At 57.3% G+C, this 16,538-nt stretch overlaps 1 protein-coding gene and 1 long non-coding RNA gene across 9 annotated transcripts in view; one reads left to right on the top strand and one right to left on the bottom strand.

Moving 5' to 3' along the window:
- Positions 1-16,538, top strand: part of ZNF469 (zinc finger protein 469) — a 68,346-nt gene that overhangs the window by 10,427 nt on the left and 41,381 nt on the right. For all 8 annotated transcript variants that reach the window (XR_004781713.2, XR_004781712.2, XR_004781711.2 and 5 more), the window contains one exon: positions 11,334-11,446. The gene's annotated coding sequence lies outside the window, so the exon portion shown is untranslated. The remainder of the gene's footprint in view (positions 1-11,333; positions 11,447-16,538) is intronic.
- On the bottom strand, positions 7,054-12,026 carry LOC118257824 (uncharacterized). The gene is made up of 3 exons (XR_004781714.2): positions 11,581-12,026; positions 9,569-10,204; positions 7,054-8,819 (listed from the first exon to the last, which is right to left on the bottom strand). It is a non-coding gene; the product is annotated as an uncharacterized LOC118257824 (long non-coding RNA).

Genomic DNA, 16,538 nt, shown 5'->3' with positions numbered 1-16,538 from the left:
CACCTTCCCCAGGGCATCCCCCTGGGGGGACACGGCCAGGGAGCCTCCGAGAGCGGCTTTCTGCCGGCAGCCCGGCTTTTGGGGCTGGAAGCTGAAATCCTGGAGTACAACATCGCCACCTGTTTGCCACATGCGAACATACAGCAGGATAAATCCCGCCAGGATGCACCCCGTAAGGCCAGTCCCATCAGGATGAGTCCCATCAGGATGAACACCCGAAGGGTAATCCCATCAGGATAATCCCACCAGAATGAGTCCCATCAGTCAGCCCCTGCACAGCCGAAGGCAGGGCAGGAGGGAGGAGGAGGGGATGGAGACAGGAGGCTCTGCTGGTCCCGTGCTGGCACGGACGCTGCGGTGCTGGTACCGCTTCTCCTGCTTCCACACCCTTCCGTGCTCGCCTGGAGCCCTTCACCACCAGGTTCTTAATGCGTTTTTTTCATCAAGAGGTTTAAGCAGGTCTCTGGAGCTCGACACGGGCGAGACCAAGTCAGTGAGAGTGGGACATGGCAGGCTGCGGGTGAGCTGCGTGGTACCCATGTGATGGATGCTGCTGCAGCATCCCCTGGGAGGCTGCTGGAAGATCTGCTCTGCAGTGGCAGCTAGAAAACGCAGGGGGCCGTAGCAATCGGATCCCCCCTGCTCATCTCTCTTCCTCAAGCAAAACCCCTTCATGGGCTTCACTTTTCCCAAATGCTCACGGATCTTCTAGGGACTGGTTGAATCGAGCTGAGGTGCACTCGGTGCACGCTGCGTCGTATTGGGGATCCACGGCTCTCATCATACTGGAGTCATTCTGATGTGAAATGCAGGATCTGCACCCCAAAACCCACTGCTCCTGCTGGAAAAGTCTCTGCTCAGGGAAGATGCCCTGGAGAAGACCAGGCTGTGGGGTTGTGCTGCGTGGAGCAAGGCTGGGACTGGGCATCAGGGCACTGGGCTCACCCAACTCACTTCATTCATTTCGCTGGTTTTCAGTGGATATTTTGGATATCTGGCAATGGACTGAGAACCTACACACATGGTGGGTTTATCTTCCTTCACCTCGATGCTAAAAGCTGATTTGTGCCTGTGCAACACCTATTGGGTATCCGAGTATTTTGGACAAATGCTCCTATGCTCCCCGTTTCCATGATCAGCGTGTGCACGGATTAAGCATCAGGCTTTTGTTTGAAAGAAACCTTCTAGAAAATGATGCAACGAAGCATTTGCATGTTTAAATTTGCGGGGATTTGAAATATTTAGATTCCGCTTATGGATTTTGGCATTTAATGGGGAGATCTTGAGTTTAAAGCCCTGGCTGCTGGCTGCGAGAGGGAGATGTGTGCACACTCACACGCATGTGCACGCACACAGGGGTTTTCTCTTTTGGAAAGTGCTAATGGGAACAAGCCAACATAGATTGTTCCATTAATGGGGATTTATAGCACAAATCTGCTACTGTTTTGTCAAGACAAACAGAAATAAGTGGGCTTTTAGTGCTGGGAAAGCTGGCCCCAGGGCAGCGTGCTGTTTACTAGCAAAGGGCAGCTGCTCAGAAAAGGCTGCAGGGGAGCAGGAGGGAATAAACAGCAGAAGATGGAGACAAGAAGAGGCAGGATTTGAGGGAGGAAGGAATGAGATCAGGGGCACGGCCTCCAGCCCACTCCATTGAGCACGTTTTTCCCCTAAAAGTTTAGGTTGGTGAGCTCGGTTCTCATTTTCCCCCTTTTTGCTGTGTATTTTGAAAGCTGCCTTCCGCTCCAGAAGATGTGTCAGTGTTTATCCGAACGTAAATACTACTCCATGCCCTGGCTTCCCCGGAGGAGGGAGAACGTCGCAGCGGGTCCAGCTGCGGAGCGGCGGAGGTCCCGCAGCACCGCGAGGTGGAGAGGCGCTGGGCTTTGCTGCTGATGCTCAGAAACACGTGGCGGGAGGGTCTCACCTCCGCGGGCAGGTTTTGGGGCTGGCCCAGGCTGGGTGATGCAGTGGTGGAGGATTTGAGCAGGCTGGGTTCGTGCACGGGCATGGGCACTGCGGAGGTGAGACGTGTTTGGGGAGAAAGGTCCAAAAATAGGGTCTGGTGTGGTGTGGGGGAACGTGGCTCCGGTCCCCACCTTCAGCTGCCCACGTGGCTTTCGTGGGGCTGAAGCCACCTTCACTTGGTGTGACTTAGGTTTGCTCTCCTTGGTTTTGAAACCTCTCAGGAGCCCTGAACCGATGGTTCAGGAGCCAACATCATGTTCTGGACGTCTCTCCTGACATTCCTGCTAGGGTTTGGTCTCTGTGCCGGCAGAAATCTGACATTTCTGGGCAAACCTGACACTCTCCTGCCATGCCCCTTCCTCTCCAGTTTCCCACCACGAAGGTGAGGGACCGTTCTCCTCTTCCCTGAGGACATCCTCTTTCTTTCCCCACCCGATGCAGCATTAAATACGTATAAATATTTCTGCATCCTGCACCTCCGAGCCTTGGGTCTGCAGCTGTAGGTGGGACGCAGCACAAAGCTGCCACCCTTCTGTCCCCAAGGGGAATGGGCAGCCTCAGGAGCATGTACCAGCCCCAAGGGTGACAGCTGGGGACAGGTCAATGCCTGACCTGTGTCTGGGCTCGGGTCGGGGGTGCGAGGCTTTTGGAGTGAGCCTGTTTGTGCTGCGCATGAATACGGAATTGTTCTCCCCGTGCCATGCCTTATTATGCAAAGGCAAGTCCTAAAAAAATATCGGATTTCCTCTCTCGTAATTTAGAGGGAAAAAAACAATTAAACAATTACCTGCCATTTGGCAACGGTTGCGAGGTGTCCTCTCATCTCCCGTGCAGGGGAGCTGCCTGGCAAGGGGGAGCACCCGCGGCGTGTCCTCCTCCTGTGGGTGTGATGTCCTTGATGCACGTGGCGCTTGAAACTCTGGGAAAAGCTTCTTTTTATTCACACACTTGTGCAAAAATCCGGGCAGAACTGCTCCGTCTGCAACAACACGTTGAAGAGGGTCTGTGCGCTGCTTGGTGCGGAAGGGAGCCGGGATGGAGAAGGGCAGGGGGGAAAGCCCAAGTGAGGTTAGGAGGAATTGAGTTCAAAATGAAAAAAAGAAAAGAAAAAAAAAAGGATTAAATTCCATCTGGGTTGGTGACCTGCTGGAGGCAGGCTCAGCGATTCCCCTCGCCCTCAGAGGTGGCACCCACCAGTTTCACTTCGAGGCTGTGAAACTGGAAAACCCAACGGCAACTTGGTTGCAAATGGAAAATGAGAATTACTCAGTCCTGTCTCAGCATTGAGCCTGGTCCGTGAAAGAGCAAGAAGTGGGAGAAGCCGATGTGGTGACACCTCTCGGCAGGTGGCCCCGTGGTGGCAGGAGCCGGGGGTGGCAGGGGGAAGGTGGCCGCAGCTGGGACGCAGTGGTACCCGTGGTCCCCTTCCAGCTCTTATTCTCTGAGGACACCCTAAAGCCGAGGTCTGCACCGGGAGCCCCATGGCCACGAGGCAATGCTAAAGCCATAGGAAGTGTGAATCCTCCTCCTGTGGATGCAAACCAAGCAGCTTTCCACCCCCTCCCACGGCCCTTCGACCCAACTGCTTTCTGCACCGCTCGCCTGCTCTTTGCCGGGTTCCTGCCCGCAGCAGCGATGCTGGAGGAGAAAAATCCCACATCCTACCTCCGGCATGGGATGCTGCACCCCGGCAGCCCCTCGTGATGCATGAAGCCATGGCCCAGGAGCAGGGAGCGTGGGGCTGGCCGGGTGCTCCGCATGCCCCGCTCTCCTCCGCGGGTACAGGAAAGCCTTGAGCAAAGCGCAGCCACCTCCGAGATGCCTATCTCGGCACGACCGCAATCTTTCAGCATCTAAACAGCCAGAAAATCGAGCCTTTGAGTTTCACACCTGCGAGGTGCTGAGGCCTGGATCAAGTGTGTGTTTGCGCAGGGGAGGGGAGGCAGCCCGGGAGGATGCGTTGTGCGCCCTGCCGCCACCGCCGCTCCCCCGGCACCGCGCTGGCACTTGCCTCCCGGATTGCAATTGCGAGGGAACATCGTGCTTCTAGCAGGCATGGCACGTATTTCCAAGCCAAATAAAAGTCTGACCGCCGTGCAGAGCAGCAGAGCTGGCAGCGGGCGAGGCAGGGCGGCGGGACACATGCCAGCCTGGTGCCACCCCGCAGCGGTCCCCTTCGGCGCAGCCGGTGCCACCGCTGCTGCGCGGGGACATTTCGCTCCTGTCCACTGCCAGGTTTTGCTGGGTTTTTTTCCCGCTGGGCACAAGGATGTAGTTTTCTGGCTCAGCGGGGGAAAAAGGCAAGGCGAGCTTTGGTTGTTTTTATTAGACTTAAAAAGGAAGCTTTAAAGCAGACGTTCCTACGAGTTCTGAGCCCAGTCCGCACGTCGCAGCCGTGCCAGCACAGCCAAGTAGCAAAATCCTCACGTCGGCTGTTCGGCTCCCAGCTGCAGAAAGCTGGTGTCACCCAGCAGCCAAACCCTGTCCCCTTGCTGGGGGCTTGTGCTGGTCGCGGGGCATCCCCCCTAGCTTAGCACTTCCAGCTGGTCTGGCCTTGGGGTTCCCCCTTTGCTCCCAGCACCATTCTGGGCTGAAAAACTATTATTCTGGTCCCAGGACTGCCCTGGGTAGCTGATTTCGGTCACTGCAGGCTGTGCCAAATGTCCGGGGACATGGAAGGAGCGACAGGAATACGCACACGCTCCTGTTTAATCTGGCTCTTGCTTTTGGATGTGGCAGCCCCTTAGAGCTCCCTTGTCGTGCACTTCTGTGTGCTCAGCTAGGTCTGCGCCTGCTGCAGCTGGAGACAGGGGTCCTCGGGGCTTCGGGTGCCCCAGGTTCATGTCTGCCCCATCCCAGGCACAGGGGGCATTTCGGTGGGGAACATTCTGGCCCTACTTTTGACAATCTGGTACTTTTTGGCACTGCAAACGTGCCTGTTGGCAAGGGAAGAGGAGGATGCGGGGTGCCAGGGGCAGGCGTGCATCCTGCTCACATCTGGGCCCCTGAAAACGATGCTGTGCAGCCGAGCTGAGCGCCTCGCACCCACGTTTCTCAGCGAGGAGAAATGTCTGGGACGCTCTGAGATAAGGAGCCAGAATGATGGCATGGGAAGGGTGGCAGTGGCAGGACAGCAGCCACCGGCCACCGATTCCACTCCCTGCCTCAGTTTCCCTGCTCCTGCCCCGCTTTAGCACAGGGGTATCCTGCAATAGCGATGGTGAAAAAAATGAAAAAGAAGAGTTAAGGAACAGAGATGGGGGATTTCTCCTGGGCTGAGCTGGTGAAGCAGGGATGTGTGTGGTGCTTGGTACAGCCTGAAGCTGCTGCTTGTGGTGCAACGTAACAGCTCGGTGGGGAGTTCTCGCTCTGCTCCTGCAACCCCTTCACCACCAGCCGCCTCCCTGGGGTCTCCCTGAGCTCCCAGGGGTGGCCGTGGGGGGCGCAGTGCTTCCAGGGGTGCTTCTGGGGCATCGTGCTGGGGTAGGCACCAGCACAGCATCCTTGCAGCCAAACACACATGGCTCTTGGGGGGACTCGTGCCTCGGTTTCCCCATTGCAAGGAGGGTAGGAGTGCTCGGGTACATGCCCGGGATATCTGGCACGTCCCCGGCCGTGCTGAGAGCTGACAGTGACCTATTTACCTACAGCAGAACTTTCTGCTCCACTTGTTTGACCCGGCACCTTTCTGTTTGCTTAGAGCCGGGAACGTTTCCTCTCGGCCAAGCCTGGCGCGCACGCAGGTATGTTTGCACGGGCGCCCGTGCCCGAGAGACAGACTGCTGCTCTGTGCATCCCCGCTCCTCCGCCTCCGAGGAATTCGGCCCCTTCTGCTGCAGTGCCATTGCAAAATTCACCCCCAAACGCTCCCACGTTTTTCTTTGCCCCCCATCCTTTAGGCTGCCCAGCCGTCGGCTCGGGGACGGGCAGTAGAAAGGTGACATTGTTCTGCCCTCAGCGTCCCGGCTCTGTAGCTGCCTCAGCCATGCGTGTTTGCATATGTTAAAAATATTTAGTCCGCTGCTAAAAAAAATATTATGCCCGAGATCTGGGGCCAGCTAAATATAATGCCATCTATGTGTCCGTGGCGCGGCGAGCCGGAGGCACAGAGGGGTACTATTTGTGGTCGGAGCGCGGGGCTGCGCTGTGAGCAGCGCTGCCGGGATGCTCCTGTCTGCAAGAAATGCTTTCACCCCCCCCGAGGGTTTATCCCCCTGAGGGATGAGGGGCATGGGCAGCTCTTGGCTCTGGTCTGGGACTTTGCACCGGGTGCTGCTCGTGCTGGGTGCGTCCCCGTGCCCGGGGCGGGGACACACGGGGCAAAGAGGAAAAGGAGATCAGGAGAAGATCGTGGCTCTAAGAAAAAGCAAAAAAAAGTGGACGAGCAGATGGGGCTAGCTCCTGTATTCAGAGCCAGGGGATGGCACATCGCAGGGATGAGCCCTGCTCCCTGAAACCCCCCTGTGCACGAGGTGTTTTTTGGAGATGGGTGCATGGCACAGCAGAGAGCACGGAGACTCAAACTCCTCTCCTGTGTGCCGTGGATCCTGTAAGGGCAATTTACGGCCATTCCCAAGCTCGCTCGGGCTTTCCCCCTGCTCAGGCTGGGAAGAGGCTTCCCGAGAGGTTCCAGATAAAGAATCTCGAGCCAGCTGAGCGTGTGGGAGGGTAAACATTTCCCTGTGGTAACATCCCCCAGCGAGAGGCAGGAGAAAAGGGTTTGTTCTGGCCGCAGGGGGAGGACGGAGGGGAGCGAGGCTGGAGGCTTTCTGGGCAGGAGCATTAAGGAATAATTTCCTCCACTTTCTACAGATGTATTTATTTTTGAAGTGGGAAGAGGGGCTGGAGGGGGGTGAAATAATCCAGGGCAGAGCATGGAGGGATCCTCATACCCTCTTGCCTTTACTTTCGGGGGGACTTTTCCCCCTGCAAGAGCTGGGCGAGGCAGGAGGCAGCGGCCCCGCACACTGCGGCCATTCACAGCGGGCACGCTCGGGCCGGGAGGAGGATCATTTGTTCACGATATAGGCCGGGTAAAATGGGCTGGTTGTCTGAGCGGGGACGGAGCGTAATGTATAGAAGCGCAAGCCTCAATACGCCCATTTATTAGCGGAGCCCTTCGCGAAGCGGGCCCGTGAATAAACTATACAGCTCGCACAAAAATGTAAATGTTAGGGATCCCTCAGAGACATAATTACAGGAAAAAATAAGGACAGCTTGTCAGCCTTTGGGAAGCAGGCCTCCTGCTCCCCTCCCCGAGCTGCTGATCCGCAGCGTCCCGCTCCTCGCCGCGGCCCCGGCCCCGAATTAATCCCGCTGATTAACGACGGCCGCCTCTCCCCGGCCCGCGGCGCGCGCCTCGGTGCGCCGGGCGCTCGCATTCCTCCGGCCCATGTGCCACCGGCTTCCCTGGACCCCAGTGAAAGGGTTCATTCATGCCTCCTCGCTGCCTTCTAGAGTTACCACACCCTGGGCCTCCGCTCCGCAGCGTCTCTCTGTTTTCCTTTCATTAGCAGGATTCCCAGCTTGAATGTCTGCGAAGGGCTGGGGAGGGATGCTGCGACCGGCTTGGCATCGGGGCTCTGCGCAGAGCTGCCCTGCGCTCCTGCCGTTTGCCATCAGAAATGCTCGCTGTAGTCATAGGTTTGTTTTTTGTTTTTTTTTTCCCTCAAAAATTTACCTAAAAAAGCGACTCACAGCGCTGCTCCGTGCCTCAGTTTCCCCACGCGCAGCCTGCGGGTGCCCCGTTCCCGCACCCCCCTGCTTTCACCCACGGCAGCGATGGTTTTGGGGCCCTTGGCGTGGGACACGGGCGCAGCCAGGAGCATCACTGATAACCCAGATGTGCTGGGATGTTTTTTGCACTAGCCTTTGCCCCGTGTGTGTGTGCAGATGTGGGACGAGCAGCGGATGCTGGCCCACAGCCTGGTGCCACCCCAAGTCCCTTGTAGGGTGGCTGGAAGAAGCCCCCTGCAGGAGTGGGATCGGGGCATGGCCATGCCCCAGCAGCCCGCGGTTTGGGTTATGTCGGCTTCCCTTCAAGCTAGTCAGCAAAGCCTTTACTGGAGCAAGATGAGATGAGAGCAAGGAAATGAGTTTCTGAGGGATCCATGCTCGGGCACGGCGGGTTGCAAAGGGCGGTGATCAGCGCCGAGCAGTGACATGCAGAGGAGCCGCAGCTTTTGCCGCCCCCTCTGCCCCCCCACAGGTGAAAGCAGCCTTCCTGGCCCTGCTCTCCTGCTCAGCAGCCAGCTTTGTGGGGCTGCTGCTTTTCCATTGCTCTGTCCCTTCGTCTGACGGAGGTGGTTGTCCTCTCCCCATGGAAGGGTGCAAAAACGAGGCGTGGATGGGCGGTGGTGGGGACCCCCGGTGATGAGCACCCAGGTGGGAAAGGGGCTTTGGGAAGGCTCCGTCCCTTCCTCAGCAGCGGTGACGCCTGGTGCCAGGACCCCACGGGTGCTCCCCGCGGCTTGGCTGGGCTCCTGCAGCCTCCGCTGTGGTGGGAACGGCGTGGGCTCCTTCTGTCCCCCAGGGATGTGTCCCCACAAGTGCCCACAAGGGCGGCAACTGCTGTGTGCCAAGGCTTCAAAATCTCCCTTGCAGACACTGTTGGACTTGAAATAAATAGAGTTGCTGGCTATTAAACCTGCTCGTCCCACTGATCAGACTGCCCGCACGCTTCGCTGCTACCTGGCTGCATCTCCTGGTCTGGAGCCATCGTCCAGAAACGTCCCCCAGATCCTCGCAGCAGGACCTGGGGTGCCACTCCCCATGTCCTTGGCGCAGGCACAATCTGCCTTACCCTGCTCTCTGACTTCGAGCCCGTAGTCACTCGGCTTGTGGTTTCGAGAAGCCTGAAATAAAGAACAAGCAAATGGCAAAGATGAGTGGTGCTGCCTGCGCAGTTCCCAGCCATGAATCAGCCTCTGGCTCCGCTCTGAGCTTTGGTCCTCAGCACCTGCCCCGGGGCAATCTCAGGACTGCTTGGCCAGCCCGTGCTCTCCGATGCTGTGCGAGCGTGGGCTGTGGATTCAGACCAGCATCAGGCACCCATGATACATGCTATGGTCAGACCAAAGCCTTTTTTCATCCCATCATTTGTGCAAACATCATTTTCTTTTGTATAAGATAAGTTGGGGTCGTCACCCCCTGGGGGGAAATCACAGCTCCTGGGTAAGAAGTGAAGCCCAGGTCCTGCAAATGATGGGCTGGGTTTTATTTTGATACAGCCCTATATGTATTTTAAGCAACGTTTATTAGTGATTTATTTCGTGTAGAAAGATGCACCTGGCTTTGATTTATGTTACACGAGAAACGTCTTGGCCAAAGCAAAAAGCACAGAGCTTAGAGAGGAGGGGGACACGAACTTTTTCTTTTATGGTGCATAATGAGACGTTTGCTCTGTGACAATTATATAAGTGGTTTCATGTTAGCGGATTCAAAACAAATCTATGAATACAGCATGTATTTTCAAATTCATTGTTTTGCCTCTGAATGAGTCTCCTAAAAAAGTCCCCGCCATGGATCCGGAGCCAGCTCGCTGCTAGACTGGTTTCAGCCCCAAGTAGCTCCGCTGGCTTTGGGGAAGTTCCTCGGGACTTACCTCATGTGCTAAAATGAGCTTTTTTCTGCCTTCATCCCTCCTGCTGGATGTGGTGTTGTGCTGGGGACCGCATCCGTGCAGTGTTTCGTGGTGACACTCGCCGAATAGATGTTAGAGGCTGGCGTCGTGCTACTCTTCCTCCCGGAACATGGCATCCTATGGATGCATGGAGGCTACAGAAGGGCTGTTTTAGGGGGTTTTCCCCAAAAAGTGGTGCACTACGTCAGCCAAACCTGCAAAAAGCTGTGCACAGGCTTACTTTCAGAAGGCAATAGCCAAGGTGGTGCCGAAGCCTGGGGGGTGCTGGGGGAGCCGGGATGGTGGCACGGTGGTGGCACGAGCCCATCCCCATCGCCCCCATCATATTCGGAGCTGCTTACGGGCTGGAGGCGAGCCGGGCGAAGGCAGCCTTTTTCAGCCCCTTCCTTCTGGTTTTCATCAAAACAGGCCTTTGCTGAAATTGTGCAGGCCTTTGGAGAGCTTTTGATCCAGACCGGTGTGTATTATCCTAGAGCAGGTTTCCGTAGGACGTGGGGCGTAACGGGAGCGAAAGCCTCGTGCGGGCAGCGTGGACGGGAAGATGTCCGAGGGCACGGCCGAGATTTCACTACAGCGATGAAAAATGCCTGTTTGCTTCTAGGGAAGAGAAAAAAATAGAGTGAGAGAAAGCTGTTAAATACGAGTAATTCAAAACCGTGCGCGCTTTATCGCAAACGATGTCCAAAAGTTGCTGGAGCCCCGCTATTCCCGTCCGCAGGAGCCAGCCCGACTTTTCAAAGGCCGCTCGCGGAGGTTGCTGTAAATAAGCTCGGGCTCGTCCGGGGGCTGCCTGGACACGGGCCAGGCGAGGGTTTGTGCTGAAACTCCGCTTGATGGCCGAGATGAAGATGACAACAGATTCTCTACGCTTCGCGGCGCTACGGAAATAATCGTCGCAACGTGGACGCGTCGACCGGTCCCCGCCAAGTTGTGCCGACCTCAGCCCAGCTTTCAGGCTTTACACCCGCTCCTGTCGGAGGAAAGCAAGGCAGACAACCCCCTCGGCCTCTTATCCTTACAAATTGGCAGAGCGCTTTTTGATTGTTACTCTTCACACGAGCGGCCCCGATCGCAGGGGCCAAAATCCCCCCGGGGCTCGCGGCGCCGCAGGCGGGCAGGGCCTGATCCTGCTCGCCCCGGGACGGCCGCAAATCGGCCCCGGCTGCCGGGAGGGCAGCGGGGTGGCTCTGGATTTACTCCGGTGTAACTGGGAGCGGGCTGCTGGTGCGGAGGATGTGTGCCTTTGATATTGTAACCTAAAACTGGCAGCTTTCCCTGCTCTGGCAGGAGTTTAGAAACATTGCCATATGAGCTGGTTTTCCAGAGGGGCCTGAAAATGCAATCCATTATCTGATATTTTGAAGCAGCTTTTTTAATTAAGGCTCTGGCTAAAGGGCTGATTCGAGAGGTGTGTTTTTCTTGTCCTTAGGGACTTGGCACATCCTCGCGTCTGTCACCCTCCCGAAACTACAGAGTCACTTTTCCTCCCGTGTCGTATTCGGAGCAAAGCCTTTTTATTTTTTTTTTCCTTTTTTTTTTATTATTTATTTATTTTTTTTTTCCCCTGCCAGAGGTGCAGATAAATCATTAGAGCCTCCGCTCAGCTCGTCTCCTTCTCCCGTAGCCCAACTTCTGTGCGCTACTGGCTGGTGCGGCTCGGAGGGGGCGTGAGCAGCGCGGCTCCGTGCCTGTGGTCAGTAATGAAGACTTCTCTTTTTATACACAGATTACGGAGGAACTGCACGGGCTGAGACGGCAGCTCTTAATTCCCCGACTTTTTGAATCTCCAGCCGTCGCCGAGGAGAATGCAGCCCTCCCCTCCGGCCGGCTTATAATGAGGTGAGTAAACACCCTTTGTCATCTGGGGGCTCGCTCCCTGATGGAACGTAAATATTATTTTTTGTTCGGGGCGAAGGACGGGGAGGAAAGGCGAATGTGCTGCTTGCCACATGTCAGTGTTCGGGTTTTAGTACCTCAGCCCCGGCGATTTCCTAGGGTTTGCTCTCCTGCGTGGTCTGCCTCGCCGACGGGTCCCGCGTTTCGCCCTGCAAAGTCCCCTTTCTGCAACTTTTCTCCCCGTTTCTCGCTCATTCAATGACTCAACGAGGCTTGTCAGCGCTAAAAAATGATGCCGCTCCGCTGCAAAGTATTCGGGCTATTCGTGTCATCCCGGACCTTTAAAAAGGAAAAAAAGCCTGGCCGTTCCCCTTGCCACCCCCCGGCTGCAAACTGCCCCGCTCTGCCGCCGGCCTCAGCCCGTCCCTGTCACCGGCGGGGGCACCGCGGCTGCCCGGCAGGCGAAGGGTTAATCCCGCTCCCCCCGCCCCGAGTTCATCTGCAAAAAATATGAAGTGAGGAAGGATCTGCTCATCTGCTGAGCAGAGAAGTTGCCTTTGATGTCCGCCCTTCCTTTCCTCCTTCTCCTCCTTTTTTTTCTCCCTTTTTTTTTTTTCTCCCTTTTTCTATTTTTTTCTCTTTTTTTTTTTTTTTTCCCATTTTTTCCCCTTTTTAACCCTTCTTGCCGTGCCGGCCACCTCCCTGGCGGGGCTCGGAGGGCCAAAACCTCTCCCTGCAGAGCCACGGTCTTGGGCTTGGGGGGGGGGCGTCCCCCAAGGAGCAGCGGCCCCCCCAGGCGCCCCCCCCGGGCAAACTGCCCCCCACCCAAAAATCCCAAATCCCCCCCACCTCGCCTGTCCCCAGGGCTGGCCCTGAGCCAGTTCCCGGTGCCTTTTGCTTTCTTTCTTTTTTTTTTGGGGGGGGGGTATTGGGGGGGAGTTAACCCCTTTTCTTCGTGGCTGAAGGAAAATCGCCGCGGCCGCTTTAAGGCAGCAGTCCCTTTAAGCGACTTTCCATTTGCTGCTTTGGAGAGCTGAGAATTTGGTTTCCCAGATTTCCTTTGAATTGTGTGCAGTAGTTAGAGGGAGTTTAAATAAAAAAAAAAAAAAAAAAAGAAAAAAAAAACACAACTACTGTACGCTCGGGAAACCTTCTGCAGCAGCAGCAAGATGCAGGGAGAAAGGGAAAAAATGAGTTTTTTTTTTTTTAAAAAAAGTCGCCTGCTACAATTTTCCTTTGCTTTTCCAGTCCCATTGCCTCTTCCCTGCGTGGGGAGCGGTGGAATTGGGCAGTGGTAGAGAGGGAACCCCCTGACCCCCCCGGCCCCAAGTTGCCCCCCCCCCCGGCACAGGCTGCACCGGGCACCGATGGGGTTAACGGCGCTCGCCAGCTGGGGAGCATCATAAATTTGCAGCCGTGCCCCACCAAATTAATTCGCACTTTCTTTTCCTAATGTTTGCGCCGAAGAAGTACGAACAAAAAAAAAAAAAAAAAGGGAGAGAGAGAGAGAGAAAAGACCCTAAATAAATAAGCAGGCTGGAAGGGGGCTGGGGGGAGGCTCTGTTTCCTCAATTAGCTGGGACTTGCCTTCTCTTGACGAACGGAAGGCAGCGCGTTTTAGCCTCTGGATTTGTGGAGCTTTCTCCAAGTGCCAAGTCTGGTTATACGGGGACTTGGGAGGGTTCGCTGGAGGAATCCGAGGCGCGCTCTGCTCCGTTAACTCCTTCGGGGCTGAGCGCTGTTGGAGGCGCGTGCCCGAAGCGCCGGCAGCCGAGGAGGAAGCGTTGGGCACCCGGGAGCTTTGGGGAGGGGGCTGCCCGTCGGGACCCCCTGCAAGGTGTGCTGGAGGAGAGATGCCGGCACCCCGAGAGTGCCGAGACACCCTGTGGCGGAGCCGGGATGCTCGTCCTCATCCTCAACGAGTGGCTCACGGGGCTCTGGGGAAGGCAAAGAGCCCCTGGTGCAGCTGCGTGGGAGGTGGTGGTGGGTCGGAGCGGGGTCCTCGTGCCCCGGAGGAGAGGCTGAGGATGCGTTTTGCTGCGGTGAGGCACCAGCATCGCAGCCCACCTGGGCTGTGCCATTTGGGGCCCTACGGCACCGCTCCCGCAGCCAGCAGCCATGCAACCAGCAACGGCAGGAATTGGTTTGGGCGCCGCGAAAACATGGTCACGGTTTTGGAAAAAAAAAAAAGCGAGAATTGGCTGCACAGCACCGCCAGCAAACACCTTCGGATGGGGAGCTCTGTAGGACCCCCCAACGGGGCCGCTGCAGGGAGGTGCTCCCCGGCAGGGCGCAGTCACCTGTGTACAGGTCGGTGAGGGCACGTGGGGGAGCGCCTTCACCTGTCGGGGAAAAAAATCCTCCTGGACATGCAGAACCCTTGCAAAGGAGGCTTTGGCCGTGCGTGGACGTGGGATGTCGTGACGTGGTTCTTGCAGACCCGCCGTGCCTTTGCCCCGTGGTCCCCATTGCGCCCCGCGCTGCGCCTGGAGGGCAGCCCGCCCGCCTCCACCAGCACGCCACGGCTCCTTTCCCCCGCGCTGGAACTGTAAAGGGGCCTTAAAAAGGAAGCAAAAGTAACTTAAATTTAATTTACACTCACTTAGAGGCCTCTTTACGTGGCTCGAGGAGCATAAAGGGGCCTTAATGCAGCTGGGAATCAGCCCCTGCACGTATCTGCCGGCTGGCTGCTGGGCATTCACGTTGCACAGGCTCACCTCCGGCTGCAGGCCAGCTTTTAATCCCTGAACCCAGATATAACGACGTCCGAGGAGGAACAGCAGCGGACCAAGTGGGGTTAGGCCTCGTTTACACGTGGGGAAAGTGAAATCAGGGCTGGGCTTCCAACGAATGGTTTGCAGGGAGCGTGGTCGTGGCTTGCCAAGAAATTGCGATACCTCACCGTAAAAGTTTTATTAAAAAGGATCGACTGTCTGCCTGCCTGCCTGCAGAGTCAAAAACCATTATCTCCTTCAGCACTGCTGTCTGCTCGGACTTGGAAGCTGGACTTCTCCTCGTTATCGGCCTCTCCTGCACATTTTGGGCAGGGAGCCCTGCGGGTTTGCCACGGTTGGGTTTCCTCTGTGCGCCGCGCTCCGCCGGCTCGTTTGTCACCGTGGCTGTTCGTCCAGGGACCCGTGATTAATGAATCCTCCCCCCGCGAGCACGCCCCTGTTGCTGCTGGCTGCTGGACCAGCACCTCAATGCTCTCGTGCCTCTTCTGTGAAATGGGAGGGAGCAAGGCAGAGGACTCCTGGAGGGGACGGCTGGCCGTGCTCCTGGTGGCCGAACACCCACTCGCATGGATGCAGCTTCCCGGGCAGTCTCACCCCGCTCTTGCCTTGTTATCACAAGCAAAGGCTGCTCCTGCAGCTTCCAGCCAGGCGAGGACATGGGATGGTGGCTGTGCACCCCGGGAGGCTCCGGGAGGCTGTTTGGGGTTTGTCTGTGTCCCTCCAGATCCCTGCTGCTCGCTGGCTGGAGCCCCCACAGCGACCGCAGCTGGGGAGCTGCTTCCTTTAAGGCCTCAGCACCACGTCGTGGCCCAGCCAGGTGATGTGTGACACCAGGTCCAAAAGCCACTTAGCAGCGTCCCGACACCAGGAATCCCAAAGCCACTGCTGTCCTGGGCTCTCCGCATCCCAAAGGAGCTGGAAGAAGTAATTTCCAAGCCCAGGTTTGGTGAATTGGAGCTCTCTGCCCGCACAGCGTGGGTTTCCTGGGGTAAAACCCAGCAGGCGTGCGAGAGCTGGGATGTCCCCATGGGGTGCTGCGATGCAGCATCTCTTGGCCTTCACGGTCCTCCAAGCTTCCCCAAGCTCCACACCAGCAAGATCTGCTAGCAGTGAGAGTGTGATGCTCGTCGGCGTCACTCGTGGGCAGTGCTGACAGCTCTGACAACCGAAAGGGTCCTGAGCTGCCTCCCCCCTGCTACCCTGCGCTCCCCCCGGGGGCTGCCCCACAAAGAGCCTGCGGATGAGGCTCTCAGAGGCAGTGACAGACAAAATGGGCTGAGGTCTGATGCTTCCTCCCCGTTCCCATGCTCGTGGGGTCTCTGACATCCGTCCCCTCCACTGCGCGTGGCGGGACGCTGTGCTCCGCGAGGATGCTCACCCCTTCCTTCCCCCGGCATCCTGCAAATGCAGGAACGAAATGCAGCAGGAAAGATGGAGCAGCGCTCATGCTGTTCCTGTGGTTTTGTTGGTTTTTTTTTGGTTTGCATTCTCACCATCTGATTTATGGACACGTTTAATGGGCACCTGCTCCCGACGTTGCTGGGCTGGCAGGCGCAGAGCGGGGCCGGGAGCGCAGCACACGTGTGCCGGGCTCTGGCAGGGAGGCCAGCAGGTATTTGCTCTGCGTTTTGGCCTCCTTGCAAGGCCGTCCTCCCCCGTGCCAGCAGCCCTTGCTGCCTGCCCACCTGCTTTCCAGGCAGCGCTCTGAAGCCTGCCGGGCACCGCGTTTCTCCCCAGCCCGTGGCTTTGCCTGCGGGTTGCCCCGTGTCCCTCGCACGGGGACAGCTCCCGGCACCCAGGGCGATGCACAGCAGCTTGCAAACCACAGGCCTCAAACCTCCCATCCTCACCCTGCCTCGATAGAGATCTCCTTAGGAAGGCATGTGAAAAATGCAGCCGCAGGCAGGCATCGGTGTCCCTTTAAAAGAAGAGCCTCATCCATTTTCGTTTGGGATCTGCTGCTTTTTAATTACGGGTAAGCGCCGGCCCCCTCCCCAGCGCTGGGCAGCGCTGCCCAGACCTCAGGAATTATCGAACGCCCCTTCCTGTCAAGCTGTCGTGTTTAATTAGCACCCTCCTGCCCCAGCCCGGGTTAAACCCAGGCTGCAATAACAGCGAGCCCGGGGCACAGGAACACCTTGGGATCACCGCCGGGCGAAGGCAGCACAGAGGGACCCCCTCTTCTCCCAGCACTGCCAAATTCATTCATTTTTCCTCGTAGCCTGACCCTGCCTTCGCAGCCCTCATCAGCCCAGCGTGGGGATGCTGCAAAGTCGGGGTTCGTGGAGGAAGAGGAGGGGGAGGCAGACTGGGAGCAAGGGGGGGCACGGTGGTGAAAGCTGCCTAGACCCCGGGCAGCT

The sequence above is a fragment of the Cygnus atratus genome, chromosome 12, assembly GCF_013377495.2.
Source record: "Cygnus atratus isolate AKBS03 ecotype Queensland, Australia chromosome 12, CAtr_DNAZoo_HiC_assembly, whole genome shotgun sequence".
NCBI classification, from domain to species: Eukaryota; Metazoa; Chordata; class Aves; order Anseriformes; family Anatidae; genus Cygnus; species Cygnus atratus.
The sequence above is the reverse complement of the archived record's forward strand: the minus strand, read 5'-3'. Positions and strand labels throughout refer to the sequence as shown.